At 42.8% G+C, this 11925-nt stretch overlaps 1 non-coding gene across 1 annotated transcript; it reads left to right on the forward strand.

Moving 5' to 3' along the window:
- Nucleotides 1-4247: 4247 nt before the first annotated feature.
- On the forward strand, nucleotides 4248-4320 carry Trnas-gga (transfer RNA serine (anticodon GGA)). Its single transcript has one exon. It is a non-coding gene; the product is annotated as a tRNA-Ser (tRNA).
- The last annotated feature ends 7605 nt before the right edge of the window (nucleotides 4321-11925 follow it).

Raw genomic sequence — 11925 nt, forward strand, 5'->3', positions numbered from 1 at the left:
TTTGCTACTATGAGATGCCTGACGTACGTAAAGTTTGGTTTTCACCAGCGACGCAAGCATAAGCACAAGAGAAAAACTCAACAACAACTAAATGCGCTTGCGTAAGTCGCTTCTGCTTATTCTTGCGTCGCAAGAGAAAATCATGCTTCAGAGTAAAAAAAGCTTTTAAGATCAGGCCTAAACACTGAGTTGTTATGAATGGCAATCCAGTCGAAATCTGTGTACAATTGCTCCGTTTTTTTCCTCTGTCGGAAGTCAGAAAAGCTGCGCAATCGGGTCTTTCCTGTCACTTCCCTGCTAAGTATTCTCTTTCTTCCTAGAGTTTTCTGCGCGTATCTTTGCTAGGTTTAAGAGGGTTATAGAAATGCGTAGATTCGGGTAGCTTTTATCCCGTGGAAAACACGAATGGTGCTTTCTTGGATCCTTAAACAGAACATTACCCTTATGGAGCTCAAGAGTGGAACTTCGATTCCATAAACAACACAAGAGGTGCAAATGAAAATCTGGAATCTTAAAAGCGACTAGTAATAAACTTCGACAATAGTTGCATCTTTCGCGGTGGGATATCAAAGTGAGCCGTTTTTCTAATATTTTACTAACTGTGCTGTTATGTACAGTGCACAACACTGAAACCAAATGGCAAATTCTCTGGTAACTCTTTTTGGTTGGGATATGGGTTTGACAAACTCAGAGAAGAAGTCGAACACCTTGAGTGCAACAAGATCTGTGTTTACTAACGTCTGGCTATTTATGATTTTATTTATTTGTGCTCAACTCTGCATAGTCTTCAGATAAAGAAGAAAAAAAAAAACAACAACAATTGGAAATTTGACTAATTCTGGTTAGTCAAGAATTGTATGAAAAAAAGATTGTTGTCCATTTTACGCTTCAACCTTGAACGACATAGCCACGCAAATATCGAAAGCTAACTGTTTAAAATGGGTGCTTAGAGTTAAATTCTGTTTATCAGCGCTATTTCAAATGGGTGTTTAGACTAAAATTCGAGAAACGCATGTCTGGTGAGATAGCCGGTGACATCGAACGAAGAAGGTATTTCGTAAAATTAAATATGCATCAATGCCGTTGTTTGATAGCTGATGAACTGTACTTAAAAGAATTAAAGACGAGGTAAGACTTCCCCTGTGCTCTTGAGTTTTTTCACTGACGTGATCAGTAACCTTGTTTTTCCACGGAAACGAAAGAAAACATTTGCATGATAAAAGAACTTATTTCAAGGAGGATCAGGGACACCAACATGGCCGCCGTTCCTTCGTTTAGGAACTCAAACCGTGACGTCACGTGAAAACACTCTATTGAACCATGGCAACCATTCCGTATGAATAGCAAATATATGTCGGTCGGTGTATGTGTCCCGCGCTAATAGACTGCGTCGCATAAAGACTAAACCACCGGTGTAGTCAGTCTGCGCAACGGCTCCGAAAAGCTTGTTCAGAGTTTACAGGGATTTTTGGATCCCTTTGTCATTAGATAGATTCTTACGCGCTTTGTTATTCGCCTCACACTTACTTGACAAGTCACTCATTGTTTTTTGCACGACGGAAAAAAGTGCTTTGCATTTTAACAGCCAAAGGTCAAAACTGAAAAGGTGATGTTTATTTTTCTTTTGCTGTAATTTATGTCGTCACGTTAGATTGGCTTTTTACTCGAAACACAATAATATCGCTTCCTTGTACGAGGCTACCCACGCGAGCTAGTTGATAAAACATTGGCAGAGGTACCTTTCTGATCGCGAAATAAAGATTTAAAAAACAAAACAAAGACATCCAAAAACATTCTACCGTTCGTTACTACCTTCATCCCAGCTGTACCTAAACTCAAAGAAATCCTTATGAAGAACTGGTTTCTAATTTCTAACGTCCTAAAACTTGCGTCCATTTTTCCTAATGCTCCTATAGTCGCTTACAGGAAGGACAAATCAATCAAGGACTTTCTAGTTAAAGCTTCAATTTCTTCTCAAACTTGAAACCATCTAAACCTAGCAAACTCTGGGAACCCTTGAGCACCGGGCTGCCGTGCGGGAGGTCGTGAGTTCGACGCCTGCGGGACCAACACTCAGGGTCTTTAAATAACTGAGTAGAAAGTGCTGGCTTTGTAATTACATCCGCAAATGGTGAGACTTTCAAGTCTTCTCGGATAAGGACTATAAACCGTAGGCCCCGTCTCACACATGTCTTCCATGTTCATTAGTTCTCTGTGGGACGTTAAAGAACCCACACACTATTCGAGAAGAGTAGGGGATGAAGTTCCCGGTGTTGTGGCTGTCCTCTCTGAGTATATGGGTGGGTGGGTATAGCAGGTCCACATCAGCTGAATAGCTGCCAAAACATCAACCTGCTCAAACAAATAAATAACAAATGACAAACAAAAACACACAGGTTTCCAGAACATTCCGCGACAAAGCATTACAAAACAGTGACGCACCTACTATTAAGGTGAAATTGAACGAACTCAGTGCTCTCATGAATGTATTTTCTAAGAACAAAGATAAGACAAGAGTTGAAACTAATCCAAACGTCTCTTTCACTGACTACTACCGCGCCAACCCTGTGTGACACCTTAGCAAAAATAAACGCGACTTCTCAAACGCAAAGCAAATAAAAATCAGTACAAAAGAAATAACGATAGATTCATCAAAAATCTATTGAATATATCTCTTACTGAAAATGACAAAACTTTGCTTTCAAAGCAGTATCACACAAACGTCTTTTAAAAGACTTTAACAACTTCACCAGAAACATGCGCTTAAAATACCACTTTGCTGACCACGAAAGCAACCCTCATCCGTTCCATGTCAAATCAACGTGGCATTGTGGCAACCACCACTACAGCCTTGTGTGGCACTTGAAAGCTACCTGGAAGGCACTAAGCTAGAAATTGCTTCAATATCCTTTAGCAATGCTAAAGGCAATTTGTCAGCACAAGAACGACAAGAACTATCCGCATTACGGGCAAATAAAAGGGTGAACATTAAAAAAGCTGATAAGGAGACTACAACAGTCGTCATGGTTACGCAAGACAAAATCCGAGAGGGCAACGTACAAGTCTGCTACACAAAGTTTTACACCGTTCTACAAGATCCTATAGAGTCCTCGACGGCCAAGAAGGTCAGCAACATAGTCAATGCACTGTATACAAACAACCATATTGACGCAATGACTTTCAAATGGCTCAATCAATGCCAGAACCCACCCAGAATACCGGAATTCTATACACTGACAAAAATAAATAAACCAAACCCAGTAGGCAGACCGATAGTTTCCGGTAGTGATGGCCCTACAGAACGTATTCAAACTTCATCGATTCGCTTTTACAACCTATTGCTAAGAAACAAGAGTCATATATCAAAGACACCACAGACTTTGTCCGGTTCATTCGTTTGGAGAAGCTACCACAGTGCTGTGGTCTGAGAGACCAAACGGTGGGATGGCCAGTGATGAAGTGTAAAATTCATGCACGTTCGTTAGCACAAGGTCTAACGTAGCATCTTTGCGTGGTGACGCCGTAACGTTTTGTTCAGGCGAACATGTCTCAACAAACGGTTAATGTCCAATCGGTTGAAATCGCCAGACATTAAAAAAAACATAGTTTAAATATTTAAACTCAACCAGGGCAAGCGATTGAAACAAATGATTGCGAATTGATATATCTTCTGCCTTTGGGGGATGGTAGATTACGGCAGCAACCATGCAGGAGAAGCCCCGAGGGATACGGTTTGGTCTCAAATAAAGCAATACACTTCCATGATCATCGCAGCAGGTCAATTCGCTCAGTTGTTGGTACTTGCACTTGCCCTCCTTGATGTAAGTACAGTCGACACTGCCGTGAGCATCACTGTTTTGGTCATCACGGAATAGAGAATAGGAGTTCCATTTTCTTACGAAAAATAAGAAATAAATTCACTAACCGCAGTTAATTAACGTCATGTTGAGCAAAGGTGGAGCCAGAAATAGTACCTACACCCAGGAATTCTGATGTTTCACGAGAAAAAATGGGGAAATAAGGCAGCACTGATAGCAAATTTAACAAATTGCGTGACGGATGACACGATTTTTCTTTGATATTATTTTACCTAATTATGAAATGGTATATGAAATGGGCAAGCGATTGAAACAAATGACTGCGAATTGATATATCGTCTGCCTTTGGGGGATTCATTCCTTTGGGGGATTGAATTCATTCCTCACGGGACCATTAGAACCCACAGATGACCAGCTCCCAACGTCAGTGGCTTCATAGCTCAGTTGGTTAGAGCGTCGCACCGGAATCGCGATGTCACGGGTTCAAACCCCGTTGAAGTCCTGAAATTTTCAGGCTTCTCTACGCATTTGCTAAAATTGCTCTCATGACTGCGAAGATCATAGCTTCACTTGATATTTTACCTAGTCACGTATAATTATATCTAATTTTATACAGTGGCCTGAGAGCCTAATAAGTCGATCTTAATTTTAATGCCAAATTAAAGTATTAAAATGCAGTTGCTCAAGTAGTAATTATGAAATTGGAAAACGCAGAGGGTGTTTTCTGAGACTCTGGCATTTAATTTAGAAAAATACCATTTTACATCCTCGTTCCCAGTGTCCTCTTTCTTCCTCGCGGGAGAAAGTTCTTGGTTGAGGCTAGTCAAGTGTCTTTGTATAAAAATCAAATCCGCACTTATGGTGAATCCCAAACTTTATTTTATTAACACTTAAGTTTAGTTTTATCTTGGTGGCGCTCATGTTCTAAGTAGACATCCAGTATTTTTTTTTCTGTAACCTACGGGAACTGATATTTACGGGAACATAGTACTGACACATTTATTTCAGCTTCACCACGCAACAGAAGCAAGAGAAATATATCATTAGGTTTATTTTGGAAGTCTCGGCCGCACTGTCGTAACATTACGAGCGTGAATATTGGATGAAATCCACAACTATTGGCGAACATAAATTGAATAAGACAGTCATGTTCCACACAAAATACAGCAAGGGAAATAGAAAACTAGCGGCATTACCGGATACAAAAAAAAACAAAAAAACAAAAACACTGTGGGAAAAATGGAAACGTATTCCCCGAACCAAACGCAGTGCTGCAAACACTTCGGGGTTTAAAGGTATCTACTTGCGTAACAGATGATGTGTAAAATTAAAAGCATAAATGAAGCTTAACTACAAGTTGGGCCTAGAATGGGTCAGCACTTGAGCATTGGTGTAAAGTTTTAAACCTTGACTACGCTATAAGAAAACCTACAGGAAGCACTGAATTGGCAATCGTAACCTCTAGAAGACTAATACGTAAGGAGCCGCCCAAAGATAAGAAATGGGGCTAAAAACTGAGGCCGCACAAACACTGTCCGCTCTGGTAAGAGGCATGGGCCAGCTAGAGAAATGAAGAACCCATCCTACAAAAAGTTTTACAAGTCCAAATCTCGAAAATTGAGGGTAAACGGTGTCGACCTAGAATGACTAATCACATGCTATACTTAGCTTAAGTACCTCAGTCACTACCCATAATCCCTCTCTAACACTTACTGCAAGTAAGGCCCCATCACTATAGTGACGCAGAAATCTTCAATTTCAGGATTTTTTGTTCCCCTCAATCGCCATGAATTCCTGAATTTAGCTTCACCATGCAACAGATGCCAGAGAAATATACCATTAGGTCTATTTTTTGAAGTCTCGACCGCCCACTGTCGTAGCATTACTTACAGGCGTGAATATTGGATGAAAGCCACAACTACAAGACAAAGTTACGGCTTGAAAATGTCTGACTACAAGTGGATGGAGACCCAAAGACTTGGAAACGGAAAGCCTGGAAACGATATTATCTTTAACATATTCGTCCTTGGCAGTGGTACTCTTCCATCTACCATTTCCCTGAAAAACTCTCTCGCTTACCCCTCTCTCGGCGGCCTTAGAAGCTCCCCCAGATCTACTGAGTGTGGAAACCATACATTGACGAATCCGGAACCAGCCCTCGCAGGTCCTTAGCCAAGAGACCCCTGAATGTTGAATAGCCAATCACTTTGCCTTTGCTCAAAACATTGCGGGAGGACTTGATCTTCATAAGTGTCTTCTGACTAGTGCGCCCACCTAATGCGACCAGTATTAAAAGCGCAACGTGAACTGTGGATCCGTAAAAACCGCAGCTTACTTCCAGAAACTTTCCTGGAAAACATGACTCAAAAAATAAAGCATTAGACAAGTTTAAAACCACAAACTTTGAACCAAAATTAGGAAAAGGCCATTAATTAAACGTCTCGGTAAAAGCCAGTTAAAGTGACCTGACAGTGATCATGAGAACGCATTTGCGATTACAAGGCACTCGCCCTTGTGCCCACAAAACAGTAATCTGAAAATGCAACGTAAATATCAAAAAAATATTACAGAAAGGAAACAAAAGACCTTTCAAAAATTCGTACACATGGGGCAGCTGCCAGTCTCATCAGTACAAACGCCCAACAAAAATATTCTCTCAGGCAATGAAAAGCTAACGAGAAAACAGTGGTACTAGCACCAAAATGCTGTGTATTTATTTTACCCCTTACAAACAGTAGCTAAAGCTCGACCAGGAACCTGCCAGTCATGAACACATGGGTACCAGTGCCTACCATCTTGGCACAAAAAACAGGATGATTTACACAAGGGAATCACAAGGCTTCCTACGGCCATACACGTTCTCAAACAAGAAAGAACGCTAACAACTTTTGACACAGGTGGGTGTTTTATACAGGGGCACCCAACGAGAATATAGTTCAAAACCACTTACACATAGCATTGTTAAACGTATTTTAGTATTTAAACGGTAGATATATGTTACACAAGAAATCCACACAATGTTGAATTATTCCACGTGTATTTCCACAGTTTTTAACTTAACTGTTTAGCTTCATAACTTTTTTCAAAAGCACATGGTTCTCTCTCTGACGTCACATGACGTCGCATACAGTGTCCAGTCCTCTGGCGGATTTCTATATCTAACACTCCCCCCTAACTTAAAAAAGAAGGTCATCCATGACATTTGACTTGCAATACAGAATAATTCTTTACAAGAGTAGTAGCTTTTGATTCAGAATATTCCTTACTTCTTAAATCCTGGAGTGGGGTGATCAGGCCCAGCTCCCTACCGACCACTTAATCTCTTAGTTCATCTCTCCATACTGGTGTTCACGATTCTGTAGTACAACGACTATTTTAAGACAGTTTTCACAGCATTCACATGACGAATGTTTAAATACACTTAGGAAAATTCTCGTATTTTTTTTTTTTTAGGTTTAGGGATAGTACAACAATGTAATAGGCAAAAAAAAGAAAAACTGTTTATCTGCACTGGAATGACTGGTATGGCACTCTCCATTGTGGCAGCTGTGGTACTACTGGCTGGGGCATCATATGAGGCACTATCATGTTCGCATTCCAGGACATCATGGGTGGTACCGGTGGAACTATATAGTTCAAGGCTGGTGGTAGCACACAGTACTGGTTCACTGGCAGTTCAGGTATGTAGGGTGTTGGCGGTGTAGGTATCCCGCACTGCTGTATTTCTGCAAATGGACTGGCACGAACCTGCTGCACGTAAGTTAGTTCCCCAGGAATGTCATAAGTAAGGCGCTTTGAGCCCTGTCTCAGACGCCGAGGCCGGCCTAAGTTGCCAGTATACTCTTGTTCGACCATCTCTCCACCATCTGCTTGAGGGTCCTCCATCAACGGTGCTTCGTTAGAGGTACTTCTGTTCCCGTTTCACTTGACACCTCAACAGCAGGAACATAGGTGATATCTGGCTGTGGTTCGTCTTTCCTTGTAGACTCTACCTGTATCTGTGTTTGGTCATTTCTATCACGTCTCAGTGGGCGGTTACGGCATGAAATTTCTGGAAGATCGTCTTCGCTGTCACTTCTGTCCCCTTCGTGTACTAGTGGTTGTGTGTCATCACAAAAGTAAGGTGCCGGTGTTCTGCCAGGGTTTCCCTGGCAACCAGTCACAAGGGAGTAAGAGGTTTCGATGTAGAGTACGGCTAGGTCCCTGACTTGATTCTGGCCTTACGTCGTATACTGGGCTCCCCTCCCCCTTTCTTGCAACGACCAGATGAATTTGGTCTTCCCAGAACGCACGGAGCTTTCCTGGTCCACCACGAGGAGTGAGGTTGCGTACCAGGACACGATCTCCTACTTGCATCGCTGATGATCTTACTCGTTTGTCATAATTCTTTTTCCCTCTCATGGCACTTTTCATGGCAGATTTTGACGCGAGTGAGTAAGCTTCTTGCATGGCAGACTTCCACTTGGTAACATACTCAGCATGTGATTTGGCTCCCGTTTCCTCCTCGAGATCAAACATTACATCAATTGGCAGGCGAGGATTACGACCAAATAAAAGACAAAATGGAGCATAACCTGTTAACTCATGGGCAGTGCAGTTGTATGCATGAACGAGTTTATTTACATGATCTCTCCAGCTGGATTTGTGAGTTTCAGGTAGGGTTCGCAACATACTGAGTAACGTACGGTTCATTCGCTCAACCAAACCATTGCCCTGTGGATGGTATGGAGTAGTCCTCGAGTGCATTACTCCAGAGAGTTCCTTAAGCCTCTTGAACAAACGGTTTTCAACCTCGCCTCCCATGTCATGATGGATTTTCTCAGGAAACTTATAGCGTGGGATGAAATCATTGAAGATCTTGTCTGCAGCAGTAATAGCGGTCTTATTCCTCGTTAGGTACGCTTTCGCATACTTGGTAAAGTGATCTACCACCACCAGGATATATTCATAGCCTCCTGAGCTCCGCTCTAGGTGCACAAAGTCGATAGAAACCATTTGAAGAGGAGCCGTTGTTGTAATTGGCTGTAATGGCTCTTTTGTTGGTAGATTTGGACGTCTCTGTCTTAGGCATCGGCATACGTGATGGATAAAGTTCTCTACATCTCTCCTCATGTGTGGCCAATAAAATCTCTTTGGGGCCAGAGCTAGCACTCTCTCAACACCAAGGTGTCCCATTTCTTCATGGAGTTCACGGTAAACGGTGCGACGAAATTTCAGTGGGAGAACAACCTGATGGTTACGATAAAGTAACCCACTCTTCCTGTGTACATGAAACTTGTGCCACTCGTTCAGGAGCTTACGAACCAAAGGTGATTCTTGGTACTTTTCCTTCACTGTCGGCTTGTGGTTTGCTTTGAGTAATTCAAGGACGCGTCCAATGTGAGGGTCTTCTTTCTGTGCTTTCATTAAATCCACCACTCTTACTTGATTGCAAGATGCTAATGACAGGGCGTCGACAAGATGGAGTTCCTCTTCTTCATCAGTCAGGGCTGTCAGCCAAATTGAGTCCCCATTTGACAATGTCTGAACTGCAGAGATTGATGCATGCAAGCTTTCGGGAATTAACGTCTCAGTACAACTATCCATGTAGGTGTGGAAGTCACGGGGCAATCGGGAAAGGCTATCAGCATCAGCATTCAACCTGCCTGGTCGATACCGTATTTCAAAGTTAAAGTCTGCAAGCTCTCCCACCCACCGCAATCCTGTAGCATTTAACTTAGCAGATGTTAACACATACGTCAAGGGATTGTTGTCGGTGTATACTACAAATTCAGGGGCGTAATAGAGGTAGTCCCTGAACTGTTCTGTCACTGCCCATTTCAATGCTAAGAATTCCAATTTGCCAGAGTGCATGTGGTAGTTACGTTCAGCCGGGGTCAGAGTCCTAGAGGCATATGCAATTACTCGGGTAGAGCCGTTCTGCTTCTGATACAAGACCGCTTCCAAGCCATCCTGTGATGCATCGGTGTGTACAATGAATGGCGCTTTATAATCTGGGTATGCCAGTAGAGGAGGTGAAGTTATTTTACCTATTAGGGTAGCCAACGCAGACGGGTGCCTGGGTTCCCACTCCACTGGTGACGAAGATGGTAACTGTCCACTACGCAACCCTGGGCTCTGTCTGGTTGAGGTAGCATTCTTTTTCCCCAGCAGGTCATTATTGAGGAGATCGTAAACGGGTTTTGCTATTTGTGCAAAGTTTTCGATATGACGGCGGTACACCCCAAGTAGACCCATGAGTCTTTTTACTTCTCCAACGGTCCGCGGTTTTAAATTCTTCATTGCAATCACTGCATTTGTAGCTTTGGGATCTATCCGGTACCCGTCTTGAGAGATAATTCTTCCAAGGAAAGACACTTCCCGTTTGAACAATGCACACTTTCCAGGCTTAAGCTTCACACCATAACTCCTCAACCAACGAAGATGTTCAATACGCAGATGTTCAATATGTTCCGAAAATGTTTCTGAGAATACAATTACATCATCTAAGTAGGGGATACACATCTCGTCACACAGCTCGCCAAGACAGTTCTCCATAAATCTCTGAAAGTTTGCGGGCGCATTCATGAGTCCGAATGGTATTCGCACCCATTCGTATAACCCCCAAAGTGTAATAAACGCAGTTAACGGTTGACTTTTCTCGCCGATGAAACCCCTGATGATAGGCTTTTCCCTGATCCAAAACACTAAACCATGACTTGCCCCCTAGACTGTCTAACGCTTCCTGGATCCGAGGAATAGGATGCCGGTCTGGCTCTGTTTTCTTATTTAATTCTCTGTAGTCTCTATATAACCTCATTCCGCCATCTTTCTTGCGAACACAGACAACACTACTTGAGAATGGCGATTTGGACTTCCGGATGAAACCTCGGTTCAGCAAGTCTTCAACTTAACCTTTAACTTCTGGGTAGAGTGGGCGGGGTATGGAAATGTAATTCTTCTGCACTGGCTGGTCACTAGTCAATCTAATATCCACCTCCAATTCGGGAATGCAGCCGACATCATCATCGTTCGTTGCAAATGCATCCGCTTCATCAACCAACAACTGTCTTGCCTGCTCCTTTTGGTTTACCGTCAGTCCACTCAAATCAACTTCAGGTAACCATGGCTAGTCACTCTGAATCCGTTCAGCCGGTGTATCTTTTTTACAGGGCGGTCCCTCGCATGGGGTCGGTGTCTCAGGGTCCTTAAACCTGACTTCAATAGGAGTAACTGACCGGAACAGCTGGAGGCGCCCCAGGACAACTCTTCCAGGCAGGGTGACATCGTGGTTTGTGTTGTTGGTCACTGCGACTGATAAGATGGTTGCATCACCCTCCTTCACAGTGGTAAGGGATTCGTGGACTGCCAATCCTGCAGGCCAGGCCACTCACCTGGCTCAAAAATGACAGGGGTCTTACGGTAGATTGGTCCAGTATTAGCACGACAAGGTAAGTGAACAGTCTCCCCTGCAGGGACTGTGTGTGGCTTCTTTGTAGATTTAACTAGACAAAGTTCATCATAATTGGTAGTACGTATTAGGCTTATCAACGCTTGTATGTCACCACTTTTACTCACTTTAAAGCTTCTTAACGTCCTTCCCAGTAATGTATCACCTTCTTTGCCTTCAGTATTCTTGACCATTAATTCTATAACATTAAAACCAATTATGGGCTGCTCAATGTTCTCCATTGTCACCAAGAACGGAACCCTATTTTCTGTCTCATTTTCATTTGTTAACCTTACACCAATCTCTACCCATCCACAGTAAGGGATATTCGTCCCATTTTGCTGCTTGCAAACTTATGGACCCATCTGTACCAAGTAAGTGTTCAATATCCCTTATTTTGACTGTTGGTAGTTGGCTCTTCAGGAAATCTACTGAAACAACTGACACTTGGGCTCCTGTGTCCCATAAAACTTTTGTAGCCATGTCATCCAGGTAGCAATCTACCAAACACGTTCTTCCCACCAGCTGAACTATACGTTCCTGTTGCCTGGGAATGATGTGACTAGCATACACACCTCTGTCATGGGCATCTCCTAACCCCTTTTCTTTAAACGATTCTCTCTCAGAGAGTTCCTTGATTGCTTTGCATAACACTTTATGCTTTGGCCAATGAACCTT

The sequence above is a fragment of the Montipora foliosa genome, unplaced genomic scaffold (genome assembly GCF_036669935.1).
Source record: "Montipora foliosa isolate CH-2021 unplaced genomic scaffold, ASM3666993v2 scaffold_485, whole genome shotgun sequence".
In the NCBI taxonomy this organism is placed as follows: Eukaryota; Metazoa; Cnidaria; class Anthozoa; order Scleractinia; family Acroporidae; genus Montipora; species Montipora foliosa.